Here is a 20780-nt window from a genome sequence, read left to right on the forward strand (position 1 = left end):
GAAGTGAAGTAAATTGATCCAAGGTCATCACAGCTGCTTTGTGAATTATGCTAAGGGCAGTATTAGCCCTCCCCACCCCCCAGTTCCCTAAATTCCTAAAAAATAAAAACATCTTTATAATGTTCAAGGCAAGTATGGATTACACATAAAATGTTTCACATTTTGATCTAGAATCTAAAAATTAATCAATAGCTTGATCAGACTAATGAATGGAATGTTCACATCCTCAATTATTAGACAATATAAGCAAAGCCCAAATCCCTTTATGAATTGGAAAAACCCAGTGGCCATTTCCACATTCACAGAGGGAGGCAATGGGTAGAAATTCACAATAGAAGCAGTTGTATTCCTGACCCACTGTTCATACCAGCTGGGTGAGATGGTCAATATAGCAGTTTTTTGTCCCAGTTATAACCAGTGATTGAGTAAACTGCCATCAGCCCTATTATTACTAACTAGAGGCCTGATGCACAAATTCGTATACCAGTGGGGTCCCTCGGCCTGGCCTGCAGGATCGGGATGAAACCAGCTCTCCGACATCCCCCAAGGGGGCCCGGATTGTGAGAGGGTGCAGGCCAGGCTGAGGGACCCCACCGGTGCATGATCAGGGCCGGGGAGAGATGGGGGAGGTTGGCTAGCCAGGGAGGGACCATGGGAGGGCTCCAGGGCATGTTTGGCCCATCTGGCTCAGTCCTGATCTGCTGGACCCCAGCAGCAAGCTAACCTACCAGTCAGAGTGTCTTCCTCCTGGTGGTCAGTGCACCTCATAGTGACTGGTCAACCAGTTGACTGACTGCCCCGTGGTGATCAGTGCATGTCATAGCAAGTGGTTGAGCAGCCTTAGCATATCATTGGCATATTATGCTTTGATTGGTTGAATGGCCAACCAGTTGATCAGACACTTAGCATATTAGGTTTTTATTATATAGGACTAGAGGCCCGGTGCACAAAAATTTGTGCACTGGCAGGGTGGGGGGGGGGGGGGGCAGTGTCCCTCAGCCCCACTTGTGCCCTCTCACAGTCTGGGACCTCTCGGGAGATAATGACCTGCTGGCTTAGGCGTGCTCTCGGTTGGCAGAGGGCAAGCCCAATCCCTAGGTACAGCCCCTGGTCGGGCTCAGAGCAGGACCGATTGGGGAGTTAGGGCACCGCCCCCTGTCATGCACAGAGCAAGGTGGATCAGGAGGTTGCGATGCCACACCCAGTCATGCTCAGGGTAGGGCCAACTGGGGGGTTGGGGCACCATCCCCTGTCACACTCAAGGCAGGGTCGATGGGGAGGTTGCGGCACCACCCCCTGTCACTCACAGAGCAGGGCCAATCAGGGGGTTGGGGCGCTGCCCCCTGTCATGCACAGAGCAGGGCTGATCAGGGGGTTGGGGAGATCCCCCCTGTCATGCACAGAGCACAGCCCATCAGGGGTTTGGGGAGCTCCCCCCTGTCACGCACAGAGTAGGGCCAATAGGGGAGTTGGGGCACCGCCCCCTGTCACCCACAGAGCAGGGCTGATCAGGGGGTTGGGGCACTGCTGCTGTCACACTCAGGGCAGGGCCGATGGGGAGGTTATGGCTCTACCCCGTCACACACAGAGCAGGGCCCATGGGGGGTTCGGGCGCCTTCCCCTGTCACACACAGAGCAGGGCCAATCAGGGGGTTGGGGAGCTCCCCCCATCAGGCACAGAGGAGGGCCGATCAGGGGGTTGGGGAGCTCCCCCCTATCAGGCATAGAGCAGGGCCGATCAGGGGATTGGGGCGCCTTCCCCTGTCAGGAACAGAGCAGGGCGGATAGGGAGGTTGTGGCCCCACCCCCTGTCACACACAGAGCCGCAGGGTGATCAGGGGGTTTGGGCGCTGCCCCCTGTCATGCTGCTCCAGGGGCCAGGAGGTGTGCTAGAGGTGTGCTAGAGATGGAGCCTCCACCACTGGAAGATGGGTAACTACTAGTGTTAGTACCCTTAGAAAAAGCAGGGGTGTATATTGGAACCAGGCCAACATAGTTGCCTGTACCAGGTGGGTCGCTCCTAATCCTCCAAGGAAATGGGTGTTCAATGCTCTCAGGAAATGTAGGAGGTAGACTTCCTCTACGCTGAGTTTTCATGTCACCAGAAGGATGACCCCCCAAAGCCAGAGAGTGGGTTAACTGCTTCAAATGGAGTCCAAATAGTTTGCATGGATGTTGGTAAAGAGTTAAAGGTAGGAGGATCAGCTGCAAGATCTTCTGAGCCTACAGAGATGGTATTGTATCTCCAGAATAAAAGTTCCCTGTGGTAAAGGGGCTTGTTGGATAAAGTCAGCCAGTCTATTGTTTCTAGTAGAATCTGTGGAACCCCCACCCAGAGGACTGGGACTATCATTTCGATAATTGGGTATCATTCTTGCAAGGCTAGGTGGAGCTGGATTGGAGGTGAGCCACTCAGAGCTAAGAGTGCCACTTTCAAAGCTCTATCAGTACCTTTGTAATGGAAATCATTCTCTTCTTTGAGCTCAGTGTAGTTTCCTGTATGCATGACAGTATGCATTTCTATTTCTAGGCATCCCAGTTACTTCAGAGACAGGCTCCTTATCTCTGCTCAGTTACTATTATGCGTGGGTTTGCTGCTGAATCACTTGAATAGTTGCTCCTTTGGGTCCAACTACTAATCCTACCACACCACGTGGGACCCTCAGTTGAACAGTGGTTTGGCGGGCAGATTAGGACTTGATAACACTCGCAGGGCAGGGCCACTTTTGTTTCCAGGTGCAGCGATCATGGAGAAGTGCTCTGCAGTCAAGAGGATTTCTCTTGGCCAGGGCAGCATCTATCCATTGCGTAATAACAAAAATGGGCTCTTCACCACGATCAGGTGTCTTGATATATGTGTTTGTCTTGGCTCTCAGTCCCCTTCTTTTACAAGCCTAGCCACTGACAGTCTCAGTGACACGCTCAGAACAGGTACAGGAATGCACTTGGTGGTGTTGACACTCTTCTCAGCAGGTCGCCTGCTCCCCGTTCAGGCAGGCCACCGCCCCACAGCTGCGGGGCTGCAGGCATGGAACAGCATCGCTGCCATCATGCCCTGGGTTTCGTCCCTCTGTAGAGTAACCGTGTCTTTCTCTTCAGTGTCCACCCAGGTGCTTCACCATGCTTTGCCATGTGCACTTGAATATTTTGGGAACCTAATGAAAAAGCAAATCCTGGCTCAACACCTCTGATAATCTGTGATTCTAACAAAGTCATTGGTGTTGATGCTGCTGAAGTGGGTAGAGACTCAGAATCATTTGACCTGGTCCCTCAAACAGTGGTCCAGAGACCAAAACCCTGAGCATCACTTGGGGACTTGTTGGAAATGCAGTTCCTTGGATCCCCTTCAGACTTACAGAATCAGAATCTCGGTGGGAGGGGGATGCCCAGGGACCTAGTTCTTGTACACATGAAAATACTGGTCTGGAACTTGTGTAACATGTGTGTTATCAGATTCAGTTTCATTTCCCCCTGTCTGTCATGAAAGGTTGAGGGAAGGAAGACATGTATGTGATAAATCATATTAGCATCAATGAACACCAAGAACATTTAAGGGACCCCCATGCGTCTCTGTGATCCTATCAGATGAGTGAGCTCATGCATGCCAACGGAAGGGAAGGAGGACAGGGACCAATCCTAGACCCCTCCAAACCCATGTAGCTTGCACAGCATGCTGCTTGGCCCCAGACGATACAGACAGTCAGCAATCTGAGATGAAGGCAGGGACCCTGATCAGGAGAACAGGAACTCTCACTCATCACGGCAGGAAAATAATTGTCCTGAGGATATGCTGGACCTGCAGGAGGGCTCCTCTCTCTTTCCTTTAAATGACTTTTCAATGATTGCAAAAGAGACACTTTATATTTGTAGATTATTTAGAGAATATAGAAAGTCACAAAGAGAATAAATATTATCCACAATGCTACTTTCCAGATATGACCACTTTATCCATTTGATATTTTGGTGTATATTCTATATCCTATCTACACACACACACACACACACACACACACAAACACTGCTATATAGATTAGAAATATTTTTTATAAATATAAATATACACATATTTACATATTTACATATGTTACATTTAAAATGTAAATATGCATACAAACTTATGGTATATGGTATACATGCATCTATAAAGACACTATATTTATATGATACTAATATGTGTCATAGATACATATGTAAAATATGTTTAAAATATGAAGTGTATATGTATATGTTATACATATAACATTTATATAAATATATGCATATATTATATATAAATTATGTATTTTACATGCATATATATGCACAGGTATCTATATATACCATAAATATAAAATATATAGAACATATAAGATATACAATAAATATAAATAAATTTTCTATAAATGTAAATATACATATACAACTTTGTAACCTACTTCTTTTATACTTAGCACTATATTGCACTTAACCAACCTAAATGGAACAGTTATAAAGTGCAAATTTAAAATTCCCCAGGTGTCCCCCACTGACCATTCCCCTCTTACCCGCCCCCACCCCCTCACAACTAGTGGTTATAAAGATTTGTAAATTACTCAGCAGAAAGTGAAGAGGTAAAACCAACCCTTCCTTCCCATTAGAACCAGTGAGGCAGGTAATTGCATTGGGAGAGCCAGCTCTGGTCACAGGGTGCCGGGTCACCACCTGTCACATTGACGGCCTTCACACCCCAGCCCACATGCTCAGGACCAAGTCAGGAGACAGAGCCAAAGCAGCCAGCCTTGCTAATGCTTCCCGGTATGTTTCAGTTCAGCCCCCCGCCCCGACCTTCCAGGACTGTGCTCAGCCTAAAAATTTGAAGTGAACTGAAATTAATTGTGTTTTGAGCTAACAGGGGATCCACTTTGGAGTCCTTAAAAGGGTTAGAAAGCATGGTCATAAAACCACACACAGGTTGACCGTCGTTTTGTCTCTGATCTACCACAAAACCTACACTCCTCTTTCCTTTGTCTTTATTAAGTCTTTCCAGGCAGAGTCTAAAAATTTTAAAATGAAATGATGCAGGCTTTCATTAAGATCCTTTAAAAATAAATCATTTCACAGAGCTCATTTCCATGTTTATTCTATTGATTCAATTGAAAACAAATTGTAGCACAGAGCTCATAATAAGCCCAAACAGTCCGGGTATCATTTTCATTTTTGGAATAATAAGTCTTACTTTTTTCCCCCTCTACTGCTGCAATTATGATAGAATAGAAAATTAGGCTTTAATTAATCAGCAAGTGCTTCTCTCTTTCAATCGCTGGAAATTTCGAGGCTGTAAAACTACAGTGCAGAGGAGTAACAGGGCTCCAAAAATGGCTGGGGAAAAATGATTTCTTCACCTGGTGCTTTTTTAAAAAAGCAATTCAAAGCAAGTTTTTCAAGCTTGGGTGAAAACCTCATGCCGGGGCCAAGCAGGCACCCATAGTCCCTCCTAAGAGCTCAGAGGGGCAGCTTAGCTGCTTTCCTTATTAAAGGAGCTTGAGCCAGCGGACTTGCCGCCCTGAGACACCTGCTTCTGTCACCAGGAGCCAACTTAGTATGTGGTAAGCATGCAACTGTAAATGCCCTTTCTCCACCTCTCAGCTCTCTCTTCCCAGCTGCCCCAATGATCTCCTTTGTCTCAGGTACTGCCATTAGAAGCCTTATTAATTATAGATCAATCTCTAATTTGAAGGTAGGAGCCAAGACTGTAGGGGGTCTCATTAACATAAGATTAAAAGCTGACTTAAGAACTAATTATTTTGTAACCAAAAAAAAAAAAAAAAAATCAGGTTGGGTTTCTGTTTGAGCAAAGCAGTTTCTCCCCAATGAGCACATCAGTAAAGCATATTTTAAGATACACATGCCATTTTTGAGTTTTTCTGTGACACTACTGTTTGTTTAATTCTTTCCTTGCTGATGGATAAATGAGCATATGTGTGTTTATATAGACACATGTATCAGGACACAGCAAGTGAGAGCAATTTATGAACTGGTCAAAGGAACTTTGAAGGGAAGGTGTTGACTAAACTTAGAGGTCTAGTGTGAGCCAGGAAGATACACAGTCAAATTCAAACATAAGTATGAAAAGTTAAATGAGTTTTATCCATTAGTAATTAGTGATGTAAGCTACATAGAGACTACTCAGTAAATAAATATCTTGGTTTGCCTGAACTATGAGTCTGTCTGAAGATGTCTGGAGATCTCTGACAAGTTTTCACTCATCTTCATCAGAATAGGAAGCAAAGATGTTTTGGAAGCTACATTTAGTCGATTAAATTTTTCTGCCTTTTTGTGTAGGTTACTAGTAAAATGCCCTTTATTTTATACCATGATAATGATGGAAGGTGGTAGTTTTATAGTTTTCTTATGTTGCTGGGGTTTATTTATTTATTATTATTTTTTATGTTCTAACTTAAGAGAAAGAAACCTGGTGACGTTAGGTTACTTGCTGTGGGTTTTTAAAATTATTATTATTATTATCATTATACAGATAAGTTGGTTATCATTTAGAAGTGATATTGGCTATAATTAACAGACAACTCAATTCACTATGGCTCAAAGAATAAATATAACTACCCTGCATAATGCAGCATCTGGGGTAGGGGGCTATTGGCATTGGCTTTGTGTTTCTAATTGGCTACTCATCCATCTTTATTTTGTTGGCCCATTGCCTTTAGGTATGTAAGCTTGTGGTCCCATGAAGGCTGCTTTAGTTCCAGGCATTGTATCTGTGCTCCAAGCCAGAGAAAAAGAAAATACAGTGCTTCAAGTGCTATTAGGCAGAGCACAGATGCGTGAAATCAAGGTTTGACTCATATCCCAATATTTTACAAGCCTTGATCCCTGAACGGGCAGCATTAGCATCAACTGGGAATTTGCTGAGAAAGATAAGTTCTGGGACACTATCCTAAACCAAGGGAATCAAAAGCTGGGGTGATGCCCAATAGTCAGGTGATTCTGATGCAGAGAACCACTGCTTTAGCTACTGCCCACAGTCATTTCCTGGCAGAGATTCTTAATGGAGGGGTGAGAGCATGCCTTCCAGGAAAATGTCAAAACATTCACCTGGGGGGCAAGGGGTGTTTCAAGTGACAATTGACTTTAAGATCGCATATAGAATCTTAAGTCAGCCTCCACATCACATTCACAGGTTCCCTGCTGCAGGGGGAACCTACTTACTCCTGGACCTTTTACACAGATTGTGTTGACCACCAGCTTTTAAACTTGAACTTCAAGAAAGACTTTTCTGGGCCCAGCCCCAGACTCTCTATAGGGTTAGAAAACATGGTCATATTGTAAGTCCAGGTTGGGGACTCAAACTTTGCTTTTCTATTAATTACCAGGTAAGGTCGATGCTGCTGGGCCCAAATAGAAAGTGTGGGCAGCAGACTCAGGACAGTGGCATCCCCTTGAGGGCTTGTTAGAAATGCAGTTTTTCTGGCCCCACCCCCAGCCTACTGAAGCAGAATCTCTGCGGCAGGGCCAGATATCTGTATTTTAACAAACTCTCAAGGTCCCTGAGAGTTTGAGAGCCACTGTCCTAGACTAGCGCCTCTCAAACTTTCTTATATGTATGAATTACCCGTAGATCTTGTTGAAAATGCATATTCTGCCCTGGCAGGGTGGCTCAGTTAGTTGAAGCATCATCCTGTACAGCAAAAAGGTCGTGGGTTCGATTCCAGGTCAGCACATATACCTAGGCTGCAGGTTCAAATGCCCAGTTGAGGAGTATGCAGAAGACAACCAATCAATATTTCTCTCTCTCTCCCTCTCTCTTTCTCTTTTCCTCTCTCTCTTAAGAAATCAAGAAAAACTTATCCTCAGGTGAGGATTAAAAACAAATGAGAATCCTAATTTAATTGGCATATTAGTCTACCAGGGTGCTGCCATCACAAAGTGCCACAGACTGGGTGGCCTAGCCAACAAAAATTTATTTGTTCACAATTCTAGAGGCTTAAAGCCCAAAATTAAAGTGTGGGTAGGATTGTTTTCTCCTGAGGCCTCTCTCCTTGGCTTATGGATGGCCACCTTTTCCTGCTTCACACACACATTGTGTCCCAATTTCCTCTTCCTATAATGACACCAGTCATACTGGATCAGGCCCACCCGAAAGATCTCATTTTAACCTAAGAACTTCTTAAAGTTTCTGAGCTGCTGGAGATTCAACTTCAACGTAGAAATTTGAGGGGGACACAATTCAGCCCATAACAGTAGATGCAGAGTAAAGTCTGAAATTCTACATTTCTACAGAGCTCCCAGGGGAGATCCATGCTATCGATCTGTGGACCATCCTTTGAATGACAGTGGTCTAGGAGAGAGCAGCTGCCCCTTCTAGAATGCTGCCAGTATGAACTACTGTTACTAATGGAAGGGTGTCCTATTCCCCAGGTGTGTTGAAGTGAAATAAATTGCCATTGTTTTGGAGCAATTACTCTCCACCTTTAGTGTGCATCAAAGTCACCTGGAGAACTTGTCAAAAATGTAAATTTCTGAGACCCATCCCCAAAGAGTCTAATTAAGTGGGCTGTGAAGGGCCAAATATATCCTTTCTTTTACCAAGTATTGAAGGTCACTCAAATGCAAATGGTCCTCCAGGCTACACTTTGAGAAGCACTGATCTACCAAGTTTGTATCTTGCCTCCTCAACCATGGTGAGCTCTTCAAGGCAGGAACCATTTCTACACTGCTATCTCTCAAATGTAATATACATGCACTTCCCTGGAAATGCTGTAAAAATGCAGATTCAGATGCAGTAGGTCTGGGATGGAGTTTGAGATGCTGCAGTTCTAAAAAGCTCCCAGGTATTGTCAATGCTGCTGGTCTGTGGACCACACTCTGAGTGACAGTGACAAGCTTTTACATCTCAAATTATGCCCGGGCAGGGATTGGTCTCACAGTCTTGTTTAAGGAACTCTTTGTATAATTCATACATTGACCATTTATCTTTCATACATCTTTACACTTTAATGCAGTGCATAATATAATAAACCTTCCATTATCTGATCTTCTCCAAATTGATTCCTCCCAGAGTTCATATAATTCTTAATTCAATTGTCCTGGGGACTCTCCTTGACTAATGGGAATTAGAATTTTGGGCTGCAGGATCAGAATTCTAAGTAACTTTGACAAATTGGAGAAATGTTACATTCTAAATGAACAGGATAAAGTCCGAGAGGGATAGGTGCAAGACAGTGCCCTGAGGCATGACAACTAAAGGCTACACCATGAGGAGACCTATAAAGCACACAGTGGAAATCCAGAAGCTCAAGATGAGAAATTACATAAAAAATGAGCTCAAGGCAAGAAATTGCAGAGGAGCAAGACAGAAAGTGCCTCTTTTATAATGTGAAGCCTAAGTTAAGAAGAAATATATAACTAGGTATTAAAATTACTCACATGTTCCTAAGTTTTAAATGTTATACAGTGATAATTCTATTTGCATGGCTTCTAACCTGATTTTGACAGTATTTTCTACTCAGGTTACCCCCTACTATACACTTCTTAGCCTTAATAGTTGTGAAAATCATTCCTGGCATGTTAGAATCACTTGGGCCACTTTTAAAACTACCAGTAGCCAAACCAATCTGTATTAATTTATTAGGGCTGTTGTGACAAAGTACCACAAACTGGGTGACTTAGAACATAAAAAATGTATTGTCTCACTGTTCCAGAGACTAGAATTTCAAAATCTAGGTGGCAGCCATACTCCCTCTGAGAACCATAAGGGAAGGACCCCTTCTTACCTGGCCCAGCTTCTTTTGTTTTTGTATGTGTTTTTGTGTTTTGTTTTGTTTTATTTCAGAGAGAGGAAGGTAGAGGGAGAAAGAGATAGAAACATCAATGATGAGAGAGAATCATTGATTGGCTGCCTCCTTCAGGGCCCCTATGGAGGATCGAGCCTGTAACCTGGGCATGTGTCCTGACCAGGAATTGAACAGTGACCTCCTGGTTCATAGTTCGACACTCAACCACTGAGCCACACTAGCCAGCTGTCCCAGCTTTTGGTAGATCTAGATATTCCTTGTGCCAGCATAACTCCATCTTAACAAGGTCATCTCTTTATGTCTCTTCACATAATCTTTTCTTAGTACATGTCTTGTATTCAAATTACTCCTTTTTATGAAGACTAGTCCTATCAGATTATGGTCACTCTAACAACTTTAGTTTAACTTGATTACATCTTTAAAGATACTATTTCTAAATAAAGTCATATTCTAAAGTACCTGGGGTTAGAATTTCAACATAACTTTTTTTGAGAGACACCATCCCATAATACCATCCCAGACCATAGAAGTCTCTGGGTGCAGTTCAGACATCAGTATGTTGTTAAGTGCCAGGAGATTCTAATCCACAGCTAGGGTTGAGAATCACTGTCCTGAGAGAAGGTCTGCAACAGCCACCATTGTCAGGGAATGGCCTGTTCCGATAGTCATGACTGATGAGTGGGATGTTATCTGTTGTCTCAGAATTTTGGCTAAAGCACCAAAGCTGAGGCAATAGGAAACAAATAACTAACATTTTGAAACAGTGGTTCTCAAACTTGAACACACCTGGGATAACCTAGGAGCTTTAAAAGAATCCTGAATACTGGGTGCACCCCAGAGGTTCTGCTGTAAGCAGTCTCGGGTGAGACTTGGGCATGGAGAATTTGAACAGCTCCCCAAGGCCACCTTACTGTGCAATCAAGATGAGAACTACTATTTACAAAAAACGACATGTATGAAGTGGCCAAACAGGTCCTCAAGGCTGGACACACTGGAACCAGGACCACAGGCTCCCAACTCCAGGACTTTGCTCTTTCCACTCTTCCTTTTTGACCAATTATCTTACAACAATAAGCTGAAGAATCTTTAAGTACCTGTCCATTCCTTATATAATGGTGAGCAAATATTTTTCATCTAAAAATATAATTTCCCCTAACCCTACTTCCCAATCAATTCCCCTTTCTCCCCTTACTATCAGCAAAGCTTTGGGAAATATTATCCTAAACTCATTTTTGTCAATTCTCACCTCCAGGTGGTTCATAAGCCTCTGTAACATGATTTCTGACCCGAGCTTTTCCCAAAATTGAACTGAAAAAGGCTCCTAGTTGCCAAATACAAAGGCGATTTGGTCCTCATCTTATGCGAACACTACTGTATGGTATTCAAGACCTTTTGCCTGTTCCCTTCCTCTTTTGTACTCCCCCTTTGCCTTCCATAGGCCATTCTTTTCCATTTCCTTTGGAAATTCTTCTTGTTCACCTGCCAATTAAGTAAATTTTGGTATCCATTTTAGACCTATTTTTGTTTCATTGGTGATTAGGTTGCAGTATACAAAATTATAATTTTTGTAGACCAAAATAGTTGAATATTGGCTAAATTTAATCTAAAGCTGCCCTAGTACAATGTTAACCAAACTACCAATGGTTAACAATGGTTTCAGCTATTGCCTGGTATAATGCTGATACTCATAACAGTTATAAAACATTGTAATATTTTCTACCAATTAGTAAGTAGTTGGTGCCCATTGCCCTCCCCACCCCCCCACATCCTCTCATTATTCTGACTGTCCTGCTTCTTTTCCTGGGACTCCTGACAGCTCCCAATAATCCAATAACTAAGGGGTAAGGCCACATAACAAGGGACTCCTGAGATTCTGCTTTGAGGCTATAAGCAGTATCTGTTCTAATTAGTTGCTGTACTGATGGTGAAATATTCTCATATTGCCCCTATATATTCATGATTTCGAAATGTATTTATCCAGCTAAATCACTTATACTTAGCCTCAGACCCATATTGTCACCTGACTCTTCCTACTTTGATATCACATAGATCCATCAGAGTCAATATGCCCAAGATGCAACACCAACATGCCCCCCCACCACCACGATGTGACAGGCTTTAACTTTGGTGGCTGCACACACTGACTCAGGGCTTGGCCATCAGACTTGGTTTGGCCAGTGGAATATTAGGAAACATGATAGAAACAGAGGCTTAAGCAATGTGTATCCTCTAGGAAAACTTGCTCTTGAGGCATCTGCCAAACTCTTAAGCTCAGACTAATCTTCTGCACGATGAGACCACGTTGAGAGAGAGGCCAGAGGGAGGCAGATTGAGGCCCCAAGGTGTCATAGAGCATCCCCACTCCATCCTATTAAATGTCTGACCTACAGAATTCTGAGAAGTAAAATGGTTGTTGTGTGTGGGTGTGAGTAAAAACATTTAGATTTATTTATTTATTTATTTATTTATTCGTTTGTTTGTTCATTTTAAGAAATTGGCGAATATGATGATGGAGGCTGACAAGTCCCAAGATCTGCAAGGTGAGTCGGCACCTTGGAGACCAAGGAGGGCCAATGGTGAGCTGGTGGTGTGGTTCCAGTCCAAAGGCCAGGAAGTTCATGACCCACAAAGAGCCGATGTTTCAGAAGGCAAGAAAAAGTCAATGTCCTAGTTCCAAGGTGATCAGGCAGAAGGACTTCTCTCTGACTCAGGGGTGGGAGGATGGAGATGATTGGAGGGAGGTAGACAGTCAGCGTTTTTGTTTTATTCAAGCTTTCAGCTGATTGGATGAAGCCCACCCACATTAGAGAGGCCACAATCTATGGCCGAAACCGGTTTGGCTCAGTGGATAGAGCGTTGGCCTGTGGACTGAAAGGTCCCAGGTTCGATTCCGGTCAAGGGCATGTACCTGGGTTGCGGGCACATCCCCAGTAGGAGATGTGCAGGAGGCAGCTGATCGATGTCTCTCTCTTTCATCAATGTTTCTCTCTATCTCTCTCCCTTCCTCTTTGTAAAAAATCAATAAAATATATTTAAAAAAAAAAAGATGTTAATCTCACAGAAACACCAGAATAATGCTTGACCAAATATCTGGGCAGCCCAGGGCCCAGTAAAGTTGACATAAAATTTACTATCACAGCTTCTAAGCTTTTGGATGGTTTGTTATGCACCAACAGAGGACAAGAAAAACAATGTGCTCTTTCTATAATAGGATAAAGGACCTACCTATATAATAGAGGTTCAAATCTAATATGTATATAATAACAATAGAATGGTGAAGAAATGATATTGTCACTCATCTGTTACCTGAATCCAAATTCTAGGATTATTCTAGAATAATAGTTTGCCTTTATTTGCACTTCATCACCAATACTTTTTAAATTCTGCCTCTTAATTGATTTCAAAAACTCTTTAACTTCACTGCTGCTGCCCTTGACAGGACAAAGATGGCAAATATCTGGCCCTGTGTTGTCTGCCACTCCTCCCTCCAAAGACCATGTGAACATGGCCGATCCAACAAGGCTCTGTGTTCACCTCAGCCAGGAAAGTGGCCACATTATTCACCTCAACACACCTCTCCAGGCATTCACTACAAGTCAGTCACACCATGGGTAACTTCTTTGCCATTCCTTCTGATTCATCACTTCTTAAGGCAAAAGCCATTTTGCTGGTTATACCACCCTCTCTGACCATTGCCTACATCAATCTATCCTCCACCTTTTTAGAAGGATTGCCAAATCAATCTTTCTAAAATGAAGTTAACCTCATCTGAGTTGCCAACCTATCCTCACCCCAGGACTAAGAGGTGGATGGGGTATGTGGCAATTAGATTGACTGCACAGATGGCTCCAATTCCCTGACTTTCCCATATCCATGTCCCTTGTGATTTTATGGCTCCTCTCAGTAAGAGAGAAAATCTACTTCTTCACCTCTTGGATCTGACTGGTCTGCTGACTTGCTCTGAACAGGAGAAGTGACATTGTAAAGGTTCTGAGCCTGGGCCTCAAGAGACTTTGAGCACTTGCTCTCGCTCTTGGAACTCTGGCACTGCCTTGAGAGAAATCCTGGGGTAGCCTGCTGGAGAATGAGAGGGGACATGGAGTGGAGCCATGGGCCTCCAGCCAAGCCCATCAGACATGTCAGATGGCACAGCCGAGATCAACAAAACCACCAACTACCCACAACTGACCACAGCTGTAGCCACTCAGGTGGCCCACAGACTCTTGTTTGCTTCATACACAGCTTTTAATGGCCAAACGTAGTCAATACAAGGTTTATAGGAAGGACTGGGAAGCAGGTCTCTTTGCATGATAAACTAAAAAAAACTACCGCAGGAAAACTGCTCCAATTGAGTCAAGGAATCCAAAATAGCAGCCAGCAAAATCTATAGGCTGCTATTGTAGGAAAACCTTTACAAGATATAAAAACACAAAGCGGCACCTGCAGACCCAACAATGCTGGTGCTAGCACTTTCATCACTAGTGGAGACAAAGCCTTCATCAGCACCTGAGACCCCAGAATCTTCAAAAGCATTTGCCAGCATCAGCAGCCTTGGCAGCTGACATCCCTGCAGGGAACTGAAGCAGGGAAAATGGTAGACACCACACGGTAGCTATGATTGTGATTGTGGGAATATTTGAGACACCTCAGGGGACTACCAGAAAGAAAAGAAGGCACCTTGGAAAGGTCTGCCAGAGAAAGAGTGCTTTGTGCTAATGTTTTTAGCTCTATATTATCCCACAACAAGTCCTGGTGTGGACTTGGAAAAAAAAGATTTATAAATGTCTAAAATTGTTCCATAATTCTCCTTTGCCCTAAAAAATAAAATAAAATAAAACTGGTTAACACTGAAATACAAGTTTATTCATCTCTCACCTTATATGTGTGCATGCCCACACATTCACACTCACAATTTTCACCTGCATCATTTCTACACATTTCTACCTACTCTCCCCACACCTCTTAAATCATAAGGTTTCTCATTTCCTCCCACATCAACTGGAGAGGTATATCCTCGCTTTCTAAAAGAGGGTTTCATAGGCCCCACAGTTGACCTCATTGTGCAACACAAAGTTTTATGCAAGAAATGGAAGCTATAGTTCTATCCTTCAGGCTACAGTGTAAACAAGAGAAAGGTGTTCTCTTCTCTCCAGCAGCAGCAGTAATATTGAACTAGCAGTGGAATGCAAAAAAAATTAAAATTTAAAAAATAGCCGTAAACACATTGCAGTTCTTGCCTTTCATAGTGAAGTCTGATCCAACCTTCGAATCTGAGCTTGGCTATATGACTTGCTTTGGCCAATGGGACATAAGCAAATGTAATGCAAAGAGTGGCCAGAAAAGTGCTTGCACACTGAGACTTGCTCTTTTGTGTTGTACTTGAAACTAGGAGATAGCAGTTTGAAGGAGCCCAAGCTAACCTGCTGGAGAAGCCAAGTAGAGGGGGGAAAAAAAGTTCCCTAGCCTTCAGCCTGCTGACCACCAGACATGGGAGTGAAGTCATTCTCAACCATCCAGTTCCAGCTCAGCTGCCAGGTGCAGCTGCTACAAAGGTGAACTTAGGTAAAACAAGCTGAAGAATGGCCCTGTCTAGTCTAGCTCAGTTTACCAATCCCATGATATGCGAGCAAATAAATGGTTATTTGGTGTAAGCCACGAAGCTTTGGAATAGCTTGTGTATGCAGCAAAGGCTAATGGGGGCATCACTGAATAGAAGGTGCACAGTATCAGAGGTGAATGCTGCATGGGGACTCATAACATCTCGTGTAAGATGAGCTTTCCAAACCACAGCGATTTGCTAAGGGGATAGGCTGGGAGAATGTATTTCTGTCTCTATCATCAGAATCTGATTTTTAAAGCCCACAGGGGAAGAAAGAGCAAAAAACAAACAAACAAACAAAAACAGCAAAATACAAAAAAAAATTAAAACAAAGCTTTCTTTCAAATCTTAGAAAATAAAACAGGTGTTTTTATTTTTTTCTGAGAAGAGTGGTTGTGCTTATGTAAACTGTGTAGCTATTCGTTTCTTCTTCTTTGATTAAAAATTTTTCAAATCCAATTTAACTCTTGTTCTAACAAGTGACTAGGACTTTTCAGAATTCAATGTATTGGTCATTATTTACTAGTATTATGGGGATCACAATTTCCACATATTATACATATTTACCTCTATTCTACTGCCTATTATATTTGTCTTTAAAGCATTCCAAATGCCTTTCAAATGAAGACTTGATATATGTAACTTTACTTATTGATTTGCTCTATTTTGACTGAAAAGTAAACCATAAATTGAGCCAATCACAAAAGCCATTCTTTTTTGTTTTCTGCTTCTACCTTTCTCCATGAAGCCATGGATAGAGTCATGAGAAGGGAGGAGGAAGTGGGAAATAGAGGTGGTAAAACATTTTGCAATTTTCCAAGTGCTAGGTATAATCTAAGAGATGTACATTTTTTAGTGAAATAGTTTCCCCCATAACAATACACACTCTTATTAGAACCGTATTTTTGTTGACAGAGCTCAGAGTTGCTTCACTCAGCATCCTGCATATAGAAGGGGGAAAAACAAAAACACAAAAGATCTCATCACTGTGAGATAAATACACTTTGTTTCTCTGGTCTCTTATTTATTTTTTAGAGAACCCCAGTCTTCCTTGACACTTCCAAAGGGCTCTGGGACCAGCTGCATTTGAACCAAGTTATTCGATTTTGATCTATGTCTTTAATCAGGCACATTTTTTTGAATACATTAGTGTGAATAGTAGAATCAAATGGGTATTGTTTTTTTCTGTTATGCGAGTAAAGAAATTAATTGGATTTAGGGATTAGCTTGAATATCTTCTTTTCTGTAACCTAGATAATGTAGTGTCTTATTATTATTATTGCATTCCTAACAATAAAGCATAGTGTTTTCCAATGAGTTAAAACAATAGCTATATAAATACAAAACATATTACTGGTATCTGTTGTGTATTATTGGCCCATTATGAATATTAATCATCTTTTCTTTCTTCCAGGGAGCTTACTGTCCCATATATTTTACAATCAAATCTGTCAAGAATTATAACACTACTCTATGTGATCTCTATAAAAAGAGATATAAATGCCAATCAAAAGGCTCATTGGCTGGTTCATTTATATTCAAAGTGCTTCTGCCTGTAGATGACATTAATAGTTTATAGTCGCCATACCTAGTCTGAGAAGGAGCTCAAATCATGTCCTTTCATTCTTATAACCCCTGCTTGAGAAGGAAGCAACCCTGGGTCTGTCATCCCCTTTGCCCTATACCCTTGTCCCTGCTAACATGGAGAACTGCCACCTTCTGCCACAGACATCCCCAGATTCAGGGTCCTGAAGCAAGGGGGAACTATGTGGACTTGTGTGCTTTTGAGTTGACTCCAGTGTCACATCCCAGGTGCTGTCACAATCCTGTCCACAAACTTGAAGATATTTGGATCCATGGCTCTTGTTTCTCTTTATTTTGGCAGGAGGAAAATATTTGCCAATTATATACATTGAAATGTCATAAGTTCATCTAAGAACAGACTCAATTTGAACTTCTGGAACAAGATATCTGATGATGGGGTCTATGCATTCCAACCTGATACAACTTGTATTCTTTAGTGAGTAATATTTAAGTGAAATTCAAGAACACATCCAATTTAGAGCATTCTTTACTAACCTACCTTGAAATGCCACTACTTTATTCCAAACACCTCTGGAGAATGTACGAATAAGCTCAAGGCAGACAACCTAAGTAAAGACCAGAATTGCCCAATCAACTGCCCAATAAAGTTTAAATTAATTGTCTCCCTGCCTTCTTCCCATTTTCTAAGACATATGAATTGCAAACATTGAAGATGATTTACAGGTCAACTTCTTCAGATGACAAAACACAGAAAGATTAGGCAGATACGCAGAGGTTTACTGTCCGAGCTGTGCCTCATCTCCTGGGCATCCCCTGGGATTTTTCCTCTTTCTGTTCTTTTAATTCCTGGCTCTCACTGGAGACAGGAGCAGCATTGTGGGAGCAGAATTTAAGAACCAGATTGGCTGGCACTGTTACTCTGTAGATGAGGAGAGGGGGGTCATTGTGAAAAAGTGACTGTAAGTGGAATGCAGCTGGTTTATTGTTGATTTTTTTTTTCAATTGAGAAAGTTTAAAACCACTTTCTTTATTTACAGAGAGTGTCTGTACCTGGCTCTGCACTCAGGACCCGAGGACCAAAGTAAATGAGAACAAATGGTGACTTACATCTTCTGAGGGCAAATGGTCATTAATTTACTAAAATAAAAATGTATTGAGTCCACACTATGTGCCAGGTACTCTTCTCGCTCTGGAAAAACAGCAATGAATAAAACAGACCAAATGCCTTCCCTTAATGGACACTTACAATTTAATGGAAGGAACAGTAAAATAAATAAATAAGCAAACAGCATGTTGATGGTTTCAATTCGATGGTGAAAAAGAAAGCAGGTAAGAGGTAAGGAAGTGGGGCGAGTTTTCACTTTGCACAGAACACCCAGGGAAGACCTTGCTGAGAAGAAACTATTTGGGTGAAGAACCCAAATTGAGAATATGGACCAAGTGCATATCTGAGGGAAGAGCATTCTACACAAAGAGAAAGCAAAGGCCAAGCCCTGGGAGGAAGCATGCCTGGCGTAACAGGAATAATCATGGATTTTATATTCCACCGTAAGATTCCTCTCCAGTGTGACCTTCCAGAGCCTTGCCATCCGCTGGCCTGAATTAAGAAGTGGGATCTAAGTGTCCTGCTCTTGAACCTGGACAGGCCTTTGTGACTCCCCCAGAGTGTGGAGCATGGCGAGTATGAACGAAGTGACACGAGGTGACTTACAGGCTGGGTCATAAAAGGCAGCACAGCATCTGCTCAGCTCTCTCCCTTAGGAACCCGGACACCATGCTTGAGGAAGCCAGGCCCGATGAGGCCTAGGTGGAGAGGGTCGAGGCTGAGCCTCCAGGTGACAGCCAGAGCTGTGTGAAGGAGTGGTCCTGGAAGCAGGTCCTCCAGTCCCCAGCTGAACCTTGTCAACTGACACCATGTACAGCAGCAATGAGTCTTCTCCAGTGACCCCTGATTAAACGGCGGGGCTGTAAGCAAAATCAATGCTTGCTCTTTTCTTTTTAACCGCTCTATTTGGGGATAGTCATAAACAGGGCTTGGTAACCAAAACAAGGGAGAAAGGCCTTGTTGTTAGAACTAGTTGGCTTGGGAGACAGTGGGAGGAGAGGGAGGACAGATCTTCAAGGGTTTTATAGATGATTGCAAATCCTTTACCTTTCACTCTGATGGGAAAGCCCCTGGACCAAGTAATTGGGTCCTAGGCGTCATCAAGAAGACAGCCTGCAGAGGGCACACAACTCCCTGAACACCTTCCAGCAGAGATTTTTCTTTTTTCTAAGAGAGAGGCATTCCTTCCTTCTCCTTCTCACCGGCAACATTTTGCATTCATGGTGACAAACTCACTCACAGACTGATCTGACAAGCCCGTTTCCTGTCACAAAATTGTAACGTTTGCCTCTATGTGAGCACTGGCCCTCAGGATGCTGAGAGAATGTTGGCTGCCTGCTGCCCCATTCCTGGGAGACTTCAATCTCCACGCATGTGTAGCTCTCAGCCAACTTAGACCTAGAAATGACCGAATGGGGTAAGAGGAAGGGCGCTTTCCATGGAGGCTCCTGGGCTTTGTGTTCCCCTTGGATTAATAAGCCTTTAGTTTGCTGACTGTGAGGGACTGCAGCCTGGCCCATCTGCCGTGGAGGCATTTGCTCACTGTGTGGGAGGACAGCATTTGCTGTCCCAGAAGCAAAGAGTTTCTCAGGGCTGAGAGGCTCTGAAAGATGAGCATTGCAAGAATCCATCCTTGCTGATGGTTCAGCCAGGTTAACGCACCACTGTGAGGGGCAGTGTCTGCCCCCGCTTTGGGGCCGAGTTTATCTAAGTGCTCAGTTTGCCAGTTTGTAAAGCTGGGCAGCCTCCAAACTATGGGGCAAGGCGAAGCCCCATGATGATGGTGGTGAGGTGAGTCTGGAGGAAATGGGCCACCACTCCTGAGTCACAGGGATTAGGGTTCTGTCTGCCCCTAGGGCCAATGCCAAGGGCTCTGGATTGAGGTCTAGGATTCGCCTGAACAAGCATTCTATTACTCACTTGTTCAGTCTGAGGGAACTAGTGATAAATTTCCAAATGTTACATTATGTTCCCGGGCAGATTCAAAGGGAACATTTGGGTAGGTGGATGAGCAGTAGGATTTAACAAAATGCTCTTTAGATTAGGCCCAGTCAGGAAGAACTAACCACTTCTGTTCTCATTGTTTTGTTATGTTTTAACAAAACTCAGGGTCATAGGTAGGATGGCTATGTGCTAGGTACTGTCTTACAGAGGTTAAAGGTCTTACAGAGTTGCCTTGAGAACCTCAATATTCTCAGCCACGATGAGATGAAGGCGAGCCGTGCTGGCACCAGACCAATAGAAGAATAATGGCATCGTTTTGGGGTTTGGATTTGCCCTCAGAGATTTAAAATCATACCATTCCATCAGAGGGATGTTTTTTAAGAGAAAGAACATTCTTTCAAAATATTCTTCTCATTTCACAGATGAGAACTCTGAGGCCCAAAAGAGTTAAATACTTGTGCAAGGCCCTGTGTTCTCTGGGGTCCAATAATCATAGAGTTTACATCCTAGAGTTTAGGATCTTTAACACTATTTACTGTAGTGGCTGATACATAAGCCAGTTACTCCAACATCACCAGCTTCAGTACCTGGTATACAAAAGTCACTCAGTCATGCTGGTCTCCCCACACAAGCCTGAAAGACCTTTGATGGTAGGGCTGGATCTTGTTTATGCATAATTCCCCACTGCCTGGCACATTGCCTTCCATATAACAGGGGCTTATTTTAAATAGATAAATAGACAAATGTTGTACCACACATCCATTCAAATGTTAACATTTTAGTTGTTTCTTATACCGAAACACCAGTCCATTAAGTATTT

General features: G+C 43.1%; 1 pseudogene; it reads right to left on the reverse strand.

The window, feature by feature from the left end:
• Positions 1–1860: 1860 nt before the first annotated feature.
• On the reverse strand, positions 1861–20272 carry LOC139014356 (RNA-binding E3 ubiquitin-protein ligase MEX3C pseudogene; annotated as a pseudogene).
• Positions 20273–20780: the final 508 nt, after the last annotated feature.

Source organism: Myotis yumanensis, unplaced genomic scaffold (assembly GCF_028538775.1).
Source record: "Myotis yumanensis isolate MYYU_CA2020_CCGP unplaced genomic scaffold, mMyoYum1.0.hap1 SCAF_7, whole genome shotgun sequence".
NCBI lineage: Eukaryota > Metazoa > Chordata > Mammalia > Chiroptera > Vespertilionidae > Myotis > Myotis yumanensis.